The sequence below is a fragment of the Schistocerca nitens genome, chromosome 2 (assembly GCF_023898315.1).
Source record: "Schistocerca nitens isolate TAMUIC-IGC-003100 chromosome 2, iqSchNite1.1, whole genome shotgun sequence".
Lineage (NCBI taxonomy): Eukaryota > Metazoa > Arthropoda > Insecta > Orthoptera > Acrididae > Schistocerca > Schistocerca nitens.
Window position 1 is genome coordinate 478,822,296 of NC_064615.1, and position 10,684 is coordinate 478,832,979.

Below are 10,684 nucleotides of genomic sequence, written 5' to 3' on the forward strand. Positions count from 1 at the left end.
GAGACGATAGTTAGCTCAGCCTTCAGCTACGTCATTTGCTACGACCTAGCAAGGCGCCATTACCAGTTTATATTCAGTGTAATAATGTCTAAACAAGAGAGATGTTCTCCAATTGTGGATTAAAGTTAAGTATTCCAAGAACTACGTTCTTTTCTTTATAGGATAATTACTTTACCTTGTTCCAGACCTCACGCCAATCTGCGTGAGCTTAACGCGTGCCTTTCGGCTACCTCCGAGTGGCTTGGCTGTCTTGCTACGCCACTACACATCATCTCTCAGGGGTAAAAACACGCCTGCCGTCTTTAGTTTATGTCGCACAACTCCAGTTGCGATTTTTTTCCGTCATTGTATTCTATAGTAGTACAAAGGAATCAATGTTTTCCTGGGATATGCATTATTTAACTTTTTTTTAAATTTCGAACACCAATTAGCCGTCACAATTTCTATGCTTTACAGCTGCAATGAACAGTCAATAGATTGTGGATCATCCATTACAACAATGGACCCAAAGACAAGTGTGTGCTAAGTGAATCACTGATGTAGTTAAGCTGGGTCACGTTATTGCAGACCAACTGTTTCAGACGCACTGTAATGTAACGGAAGTTGTCTCGTTAAGACGTCTTCCGGCAGGTGGCCCACAGAGAGCTTTCAGCCTCTAGTTCAGCCTCTCCAGTTCAGCCTAGAGAGCCTACATTCTCTGTACAGCCTCTCTAAGCTCAGCCCAACAGGAAGAAGGGTTGCTTAAGCAGCGCGGGAAATATCCCGACCGCACCATGCAAATCGCTGCAGTCATACTGGGAAACGCCACGGCCTAAGAATCGTGAGATTATTTTTGTGAATAAAACCGTCTAGATCGTTATCAAACTTATCTTTACTTATTACGATCTTTCGGCTACTGCCTTCATCAGATATCAAAGGGCTTACAACTTGTGGAACAAGGTTCAGTGTCAGTATTTGATACTTATTCATAAAATATTCGCAATGATCACGGACTCAGAGAAAGTTCATTTCCTTTATTAATAATCGCTGAAATTGGGTACGCTGGAAAACTATGTCTATGGAACTGAAAACCAGTGTACAGTTGAAGTCCTTATAGTCCGGAAGTTGTGTGAACGAAAAACAATCAGGAATGAGAACAGACTAAGCTGCTGTTGTATGGGAGGTGGCTCAAATGGTTCAATTGGCTCTGAGCACTATGGGACTGAACATCTGAGGTCATCAGTCCCCTAGAACTTAGAACTACTTAAACCTAACTAACCTAGGGACATCACACACATCCATGCCCGAGGCGGGATTCGAACCTGCGACCGTAGCGGTCACGTGATTCCAGACTGAAGCGCCTAGAAGCGCTCGGCCACACCGGCCGGCTGGGAGGTGGCACTTGAGAAGTTTTGTGACCACGTGAAACCACATTCGTTTTGCCCCAATTGTGGGTTCTTTCTTTGCTCTGAGAGAAGGATCAACATGCTAGAGCACGTGACATATTAGTTCGCTATATTACATAAAAGAATAAAAAATTTGCTTAACTCTGATACATATTTTTGTCTCAGGAGTATCGGATAATTTACACCTGTCATGGACTAGGGATGTATTACTTGATACACTAATTAACAAACTCTTCTCTTGAGGTACAATGATCAACATTAAAAACACTACAAGCTCACCTGAAGCTTTAACGACTCGTTGGTCCTAAACGATTGTGTTGAATGTAGTCAGAGGTCTTGCTATATTGACCTGAGCGTGAGGGCACCGGTATCTGAGAGGGGGAGGGGGGGGGGAGAGAGAATGGTCTTCAGGAGCATATAGCGCCATACAGATGAAAGTCGGAAGGCGTGATATCCGAGCTGTAGGGTGGATGAGGAAGAACAGTCTGATGAAGTTCTCTGAGTTCATACTTGCGGAAGCCTTGCTTTGTCATGGAGAAGGATAAGTTCTTTTGCATTATTGTGGCCACGAATACGCTAAACTCATTTCATCAGTTTCCTGAGAGTACACTTCAGAATTGGCCGTTGCACCATGACGGACGACATCAAAAAGAATAACCACTTCAGAGTCACAGAAGTCCATCGCCGTGACTTTACCGGATGAGGGAGCGGCTTCGAACTTCTTCGGAGGAGAGATGATGTGGTGCGATTCCAGGGATTGCCATTTTGTTCCCCGGACAGGTCTGTGCGACCTTGTTGCGATGATGACAGACTCCTCACCCAACGAATGGCCGTGTTTTTGTCCACTCGAATGGCCTTGTTTTTGTCCACTGCCGGGCCCCCACAGACGTTCTGCATACGCCTGTGAATATCTACGCAGCTCTGGTTTTCCGAAAAAAAAAGTGACAACTCTCTGCTAGGAATGAAACTCCGTTACAGGCGCCGTTTTAAAGGCTATTTATAGCACCGCCACTTATCAGAACGTCATGAAACTATAGGGGTTGAGACGCCAGTATTCCACGATATCCCACAACACGTTACACATTTTTAACCGAAAATGGCCGAGGAAAAAAAAAGAGCTGCATTACATATTGAACGCCCCCCGTACAACCACTTCAAGCATATCGTGAGGCGCATTTGACTGAGCTCTTGTGCATATCTTTATACGATAATATCTTTACCTATTGTATGGCACAATAGCGTATACAGGGTGTTACAAAAAGGTACGGCCAAACTTTCAGGAAACATTCCTCACACACAAAGAAAGAAAATATGTTGTGTGGACATGTGTCCGGAAACGCTTACTTTCCATGTTACAGCTCATTTTAATACTTCTCTTCAAATCACATTAATCATGGAATGGATTAACACACAGCAACAGAACGTACCAGCGCGACTTCAATCACTTTGTTACAGGAAATGTTCAACATGTCCTCCGTTAGCGAGGATACATGCATCCACCCTATGTCGCATGAAATCGCTGATGCAGCCCTGGAGAATGGCGTATTGTATCACAGCCGTCCACAATACGAGCACGAAGAGTCTCTACATTTGGTACCGGTGTTGCGTAGACAAGGGCTTTCAAATGCCCCCATAAATGAAAGTCAAGAGGGTTGAGGTCAGGAGAGCGTGGAGGCCATGGAATTGGTCCGCCTCTACCAATCCATCGGTCACCGAGTCTGTTGTTGAGAAGCGTACGAACACTTCGACTGAAATGTGCAGGAGCTCCATCGTGCATGAACCACATGTTGTGTCGTACTTGTAAAGGCACATGTTCTAGCAGCACAGGTAGAGTATCCCGTATGAAATCATGATAACGTGCTCCATTGAGCGTAGGTGGAAAAACATGGGGCCCAATCAAGACGTCACCAACAATGCCTGCCCAAACGTTCACAGAAAATCTGTGTTGATGACGTGATTGCACAATTGCGTGCGGATTCTCGTCAGCCCACACATGTTGATTGTGAAAATTTACAATTTGATCACGTTGGAATGAAGCCTCATCCGTAAAGAGAACATTTGCACTGAAATGAGGATTGACACATTGTTGGATGAACCATTCGCAGAAGTGTACCCGTGGAGGCCAGTCAGCTGCTGATAGTGTCTGCACACGCTGTACATGGTACGGAAACAACTGGTTCTCCCGTAGCACTCTCCATACAGTGACGTGGTCAACGTTACCTTGCCCGCATCTCGTGGTCGTGCGGTAGCGTTCTCGCTTCCCACGCCCGGGTTCCCGGGTTCGATTCCCGGCGGGGTCAGGGATTTTCTCTGCCTCGTGATGGCTGGGTGTTGTGTGTGATGTCCTTAGGTTAGTTAGGTTTAAGTAGTTCTAAGTTCTAGGGGACTGATGACCATAGATGTTAAGTCCCATAGTGCTCAGAGCCATTTGAACCATTTGAACGTTACCTTGTACAGCAGCAACTTCTATGACGCTGACATTAGGGTTATCGTCAACTGCACGAAGAATTGCCTCGTCCATTGCAGGTGTCCTCGTCGTTCTAGGTCTTCCCCAGTCTCGAGTCATAGGCTGGAATGTTCCGTGCTCCCTAAGACGCCGATCAATTGCTTGGAACGTCTTCCTGTCGCGACACCTTCGTTCTGGAAATCTGTCTCGATACAAACGTACCGCGCCACGGCTATTGCCCCGTGCTAATCCATACATCAAATGGGCATCTGCCAACTCCGCATTTGTAAACATCGCACTGACTGCAAAACCACGTTCGTGATGAACACTAACCCGTTGATGCTACGTAGTGATGTGCTTGATGCTAGTACTGTAGAGCAATGAGTCGTATGTCAACACAAGCACCAAAGTCAACATAACCTTCCTTCAATTGGGCCAACTGGCGGTGAATCGAGGAAGTACAGTACATACTGACGAAACTAAAATAAGCTCTTACATGGAAATTAAGCGTTTCCGGACACATGTCCACATAACATCTTTTCTTTATTTGTGTGTGAGGAATGTTTCCTGAAAGTTTGGCCGTACGTTGTTGCTTTTTTACTACTTTATGAGTAAAGTGGAACCACGTGTTGGTCAGTAACTCTAAGTAAGATCAATCTTAAATGCAAATGCTTGTGTGATTATAACGTCTCGTCTTGACAATATTTTGAATATAGCAACTTTTCTTTATGTTCAACCCACGTGGGGTGTACTTTGTGAGACCAGTACCACGTGCTTATATAACTGTTTGACCCGTCAGGTTAACAGTAAGACGTTAATAACCAGTTCGAGGTTTTTCTTTTGTAATTTGCTTTTCGATCTAATTTATTTTTATTATCTAAATTATTGTGGAGTTATACGCTTTCTGTAAACCAAGTTGACCACGTGAAGCATGTGGTGTAATCATCAAAGTAGCCCTCAGTATTCTTCTTGGGAAGATTTCACAAAGAGTTAATATGAATTTAGTATACCAGTGTGTGGTAATTACATGACGGACAGGATTGTGCTACGAACGTAATTTCTTTGACTGAAAATTTGAATCTGTTGGTTGTGGTTAACTTTCTCTTGCATGTGTTTCAATGTTCTTTGTGTGTTGTTTTATGAATGCAGTGTTGTATCCAGTCTCCCAATCTTGGCTCCATATTTCATGTGTTCCGTAAGATTCCAATCTCACATTTTCACAATCGTAAATAAGGCACCAGCTCAGTTATAACTCACGTATAATATGCTGAAATATCAATGAACAATCTTAAAATAAATTTGCAAATATAAACTGATTTCTTTCTTTTTATTTAAATTCTCCTTTTATAAATATATATTACCGGTTGTTGTATGACTGTAAAAGATTATAATCAATGTTAGTCTGATTGGTAATGTGGTAAACCTAGACTAGATACCCAGTCGTGAAACAGTTCCCCAGTAAACGCACGGTTAACCTCCCCAGACAGCTCACGGCTTGTAACCCGTTTTTATTCTACTATTAGCACCCGATGTCAGCATACCAAAATTCATGTAGAAATATTACAACCTTTTTGTAACATCCTGTATAAACATAATTATATCTGTAGCCCTGCGTAGTTACAGTACAAGTGGATGTAGTTCTGCATAATATCTATTCATCCACTAAAAATCTATCATCACATACAATCAAACTCTGTATAACGATTACCAATACAACGATAAACCCGGGTACAGCGATAATTTTATGTGACCCCGGCTGATTTCCTATATGTGACAGTAGACGAGGCGCACCAAGTCCAATGTCGTCATAATTCTATTTCTTCGAAAGCATAGCATCAAATTTCCATCGCCGGTGGCCTTTGTAGCAATTGGACGAATAAGGCTAAACTATTTGTAAACTGCAAATCAGCACCCATTATCACACCCTATCAACAACAGAAAAATTAATATTAAACCGCGTCGTCGCCTCAGTCTGAGGCAGCTGCTGATCCATTTCGAGAATTACCCCTTCGCTTCCAGCTTTTGTTCTTACTACATCGCATGACGAAGACTGATGTGTTTGTACCTCGTAGGAATGGTGCAAATGTCTACTTTTATTTGATCTATGAACATTTCATGTTAGTTAAAAAGGGGGGGACATAAGCGTGCTTCTTTTAGCATTTTTTGGCGAGTGTCAGCTTTTTACGTTCACAATTTCCTTCGCACCGTTTAAAGATACAACCAGTTTCTACTTACAGACGGATTTTCGTTTTCAGATTAGTCGTTTTGTCGTAATGAAGGAGGACGTAGATTGCAGCTATTGGACTAGTGGTGATTCGCATGAACAAGAAAAATGCAAATTCACACCTCTATAGCAGTTAAGTCTTGATGCATATACATCTACAAAAGGCGCTAATGGCAGGCGTGTAATTTATTTGCTTTTGCGTCTTAATGAACCGCGTCCTCGCGGATGCTGTGTTGCTGCACTTCTGAACAGTATTTCCATTTAATTGTTCGTTGTTGCAGTGTTTATATCGGAGCTTCCCGTCAGCCAGGAAACAATCGTATTGTCATTCGTAGTTGTGTACTCGAGTGGGACAGTCCTCCTGTTGTTATTAACTGCCTTGTACTTGTGCGAAACCACGCATCATTTACGGAGCAGAGGGTCCTGAAAGTTCCATGTCACAGCCAGTAGAAAGAACTTCTGAATGTCTCAGTATTAGTGACTGTACAGTGAATAGAATTTCGAAAGAACACAGAGAAACTACATGTTTTGTCTCACAAAAAAAGTTCTGGCAGGTGATAGAATTTTGCATGGAGTAATAAGGAAAATCCACGACTTATGCGTGCTATTCGGAAACTGGGCTTCAGCAAAAGCCCATACTATGGAAAATAGCCTAATAGCAAGATAGTGATACGCGTTCTTGTGGGAAATAAGACACTTGTGAAACACTGGATGGACTAATTATTATACTGGTGACTTATTGTGGTGCAAATCATTCCATAAAATCTGGATGGCAGGCACAAACAATACCATATGTATCAGAAAATGTATACGATCATGACAGAGGAAGAAGTGTCCAAGAGTGGAGTAGCTCAAAGGAGCAGTTCAAAGCACCGCCAGGTTCTGGGAAACACATTACAACGAGCCACGCTGGGAACAGAGATGAGTTCGTGGAAAATACTGGCTTATGTTTTATTGGGCAAAAAGTCGGTTCAGACTATCACTGTGAGATGAAGGCCAGACACTACGAAGAGTAGTTTATGAGCATTCTGGAAAAATTACCCCACAGATCTCCGATTGTTATAGATCAGGCCTCGTATCACATGATCATAAATCTAGTATCATGGAATTGGACAATAACTGAACGCGGCTATGTCGTACTGGAATGCAATTACGAAGCTGTCATTTTTCGCTAGCGTTAGGCGCTTCTCCCGATAGCTTATCGCGCACAACAGTGTCAGCGCGCTCGTATGACAACTACGCATCGCCACAGCCTTACACTGACTGCAGCTACTAACGCAATTTCTTCACAAAGCCTTGACTGACAAACACGGGTTGTAATCATGCGATGTAACCAACAAACTTTCAAGCTATACACTCGTGCATTTTACGCCACAATAGCTATAACGACAATCTCAATCAGAGCGTCTCATGTTTGAGAGTCTAGTAATGAAAAGAATAATCAGAAAATAACGAAAATCCGCCTGCAAAAGGAAAAAGGTTTTGTACCTTTAATTTGGTGAAGGGAAATTTTTCTCTTAATTACAGTCTGGCTTCTATGGTTCTTCAAAGTGGACACTCATCAAAAAATTCTAGAAAAAGTATGCTTTCTTTTAAATATTACCGCGTATGTCGGAGCCTTTACAACTAAAATGCAATAGTCTCACACTAATTAAAATTAGAATTTTCCACCATGCCGGCAAGGCATAAAGCTTCGACGTCTGCTATGTGATGTTAAGTAGAATATGAGTTAGAAGTCAGCGGTCAATCATTATGAAATGGACAAATAGTCAGTCAATTGCTCTCAATTACATTTCGATTGGTAACTGATGCTATATGTCATTCGATCAAGCAGGTTTTCAGAGTTCATTCTCATATTGTAACCAGGACTTAATTTCGGCCGGAACGCGTTCCGGCACCTCCCAGAGACGCTTTTTTTTCCTTCTTTAACAGTTCAGCACCGGAGCGCGCTTCATGCTTTTGTTTGATTGTTGTTGTGGTCTTCAGTCCTGAGACTGGTTTGATGCAGCTCTCCATGCTACTCTATCCCGTGCAAGCTTCTTCATCTCCCAGTACGTACTGCAGCCTACATGCTTCTGAATCTGCGTAGTGTATTCATCTCTTTGTCTCCCTCTACGATTTTTACACTCCACACTGCCCTCCAATACTAAATTGGAGATCCCTGGATGTCTCAGAATATGTTCTACCAACCGATCCCTTCTTCTAGTCAAGTTGTGCCACAAGTTCCTCTTCTTGGTTCAAATGGCTCTGAGCACTATGGGAGTCAACTTCTGAGGTCATTAGTCCCCTAGAACTTAGAACTAGTTAAACCTAACTAACCTAAGGACATCACATACATCCATGCCCGAGGCAGGATTCTAACCTGCGACCGTAGCAGTCGCGCGGTTCCGGACTGAGCGCCTAGAACCGCTAGACCACCGCGGCCGGCAGTTCCTCTTCTCCACAATTCTATTCAATACCTCCTCATTAGTTATGTGATCTACCCATCTAATCTTCAGCATTCTTCTGTAGCACCACATTTCGAAAGCTTCTATTCTCTTCTTGCCTAAACTATTTATCGTCCACGTTTCACTTCCATACATGGCTACACTCCATACAAATACTTTCAGAAACGACTTCCTGACATTTAAATCGATACTCGATGTTAACAAATTTTTCTTCTTCAGAAACGCTTTCCTTGCCATTGCCAGTTTACATTTTATATCCTCTCTACTTCGACCATCATCAGTTATTTTGCTCCCCAAATAGCAAAACTCCTTTACTACTTTAAGCGTCTCATTTCCTAATCTAATTCCCTCAGCATCACCTGATTTAATTCGACTACATTCCATTATCCTCGTTTTGCTTTTGTTGATGTTCATCTTATACCCTCCTTTCAAGACACTGTCCATTCAGTTGAACTGCGCTTCGAAGTCCTTTGCTGTCTCTGACAGAATTACAATGTCATCGGCGAACCTCAAATTTTTTATTTCTTCTCCATGGATTTTAATATCTACTCCGAACTTTTCTTTTGTTTCCTTTATTGCTTGCTCAATATACAGATTGAATAACATCGGGGATAGGTTACAAACCTGTCTCACTCCCTTCCCAACCACTGCTTCCCTTTCATACCCCTCGACTCTTATAACTGCCATCTGGTTTCTGTAAAAATTGTAAATAGCCTTACGCTCCCTGTATTTTACCCCTGCCACCTTCAGAATTTGAAAGAGAGTATTCCAATCAACATTGTCAAAAGCTTTCTCTAAGTCTACAAATGCTAGAAACGTAGGTTTGCCTTTCCTTAATCTTTCTTCTAAGATAAGTCGTAGGGTCAGTATTGCCTCACGTGTTCCAACATTTCTCCGGAATCCAAACTGATCTTCCCCGAGGTCGGCTTCTATCAGTTTTCCCATTCGTCTGTAAAGAATTGGCGTTAGTATTTAGCAGCTGTGACTTATTAAACTGATAGTTCGGTAATTTTCACATCTGTCAACACCTGCTTTCTTTGGGATTGGAATTATTATATTCTTCTTGAAGTCTAAGGGTTAGTTTGATTACAGAGAAATAATCAGTAGATGCAGAAAGAAAGAGACGGAACTGACGTTGTGAGGCAAGTGCAAAAAGGCCTCTTCACACGACACCACCGAGAAGCGGTTCTCTGCGCGCCCGAGCATTCAAAAGGCACTTATCAGCATGCCACCACTGGCAATATGTGCTGCTGTTCTTGTGAGCGGTTTTAATGCCGCCGCGACCAGCTTTGATGCTGCCGCCATTGTTACTACTATGCTGTTCATATGCGACGACCCGCTGCTTGGCCCGTTCAGCATCGCCACGGAGTAGAGTTGTGTCAAGGCCGCCAAAAATTACATACAACAATAGTGGTTTTTTTCAGTTCAATTTTTACACGTAGAGTCTCATGTTAATTAAATGGTAAAGACCTCTCTCTTTGGCTAGTAACATAGATACTACTTAATTATTTTATGAGCGTAAAAGTAAGTCATAGATATTTTTTATTCTGTTAGTTACATTTTACATTTAGAAACGAATTTCTTTGTTACCTGTATAAATAAAACTTGTGATTTCTTTTTCACTCACTCGTGAAAGTTTCAAATGACAAAATCTGTCTGAAGAACAAACATTCCATATAATCTTTCCCCATGGTAGTGTAACATGATGTGGGGAGGAGAGGAGGAAGATTATGACAGCCTCAAGGTGAGGAGGGGGGAGGCGGGAATGTTTTATCTTTACCTTGCGTTGTTATCAATTCAGGCGCGACGCACCGATCAGCTCAGGTGCGACGCAACGATCAGCTGCCATGGTACAAAATGCACACGGAATTAACGTTTCGTTGAAGACGTGGGAAATCGGAATTGTACGAGACCCAGATGGAGCAGGAATATCTTCATCGTCAAAAACCGCTAAATGCCGTGTTGATTAATACTGAACACACGTTCATAGAGCAGCTACAAAGCAACTGTTCGAACGTTGCGGCTGCCAGCATTTGAAAACATGATGTCACAGTCACGAAGACTGCCGGCTTGTGCCAATACGTATGAAGCAGAACTATGGAGTAAAGTTACATTGGTACGGCGGCAGGTGGTGGCAGCTGTTGTTTATATTGGAACCTTGTGGTGTTATGTTTTTGATTAT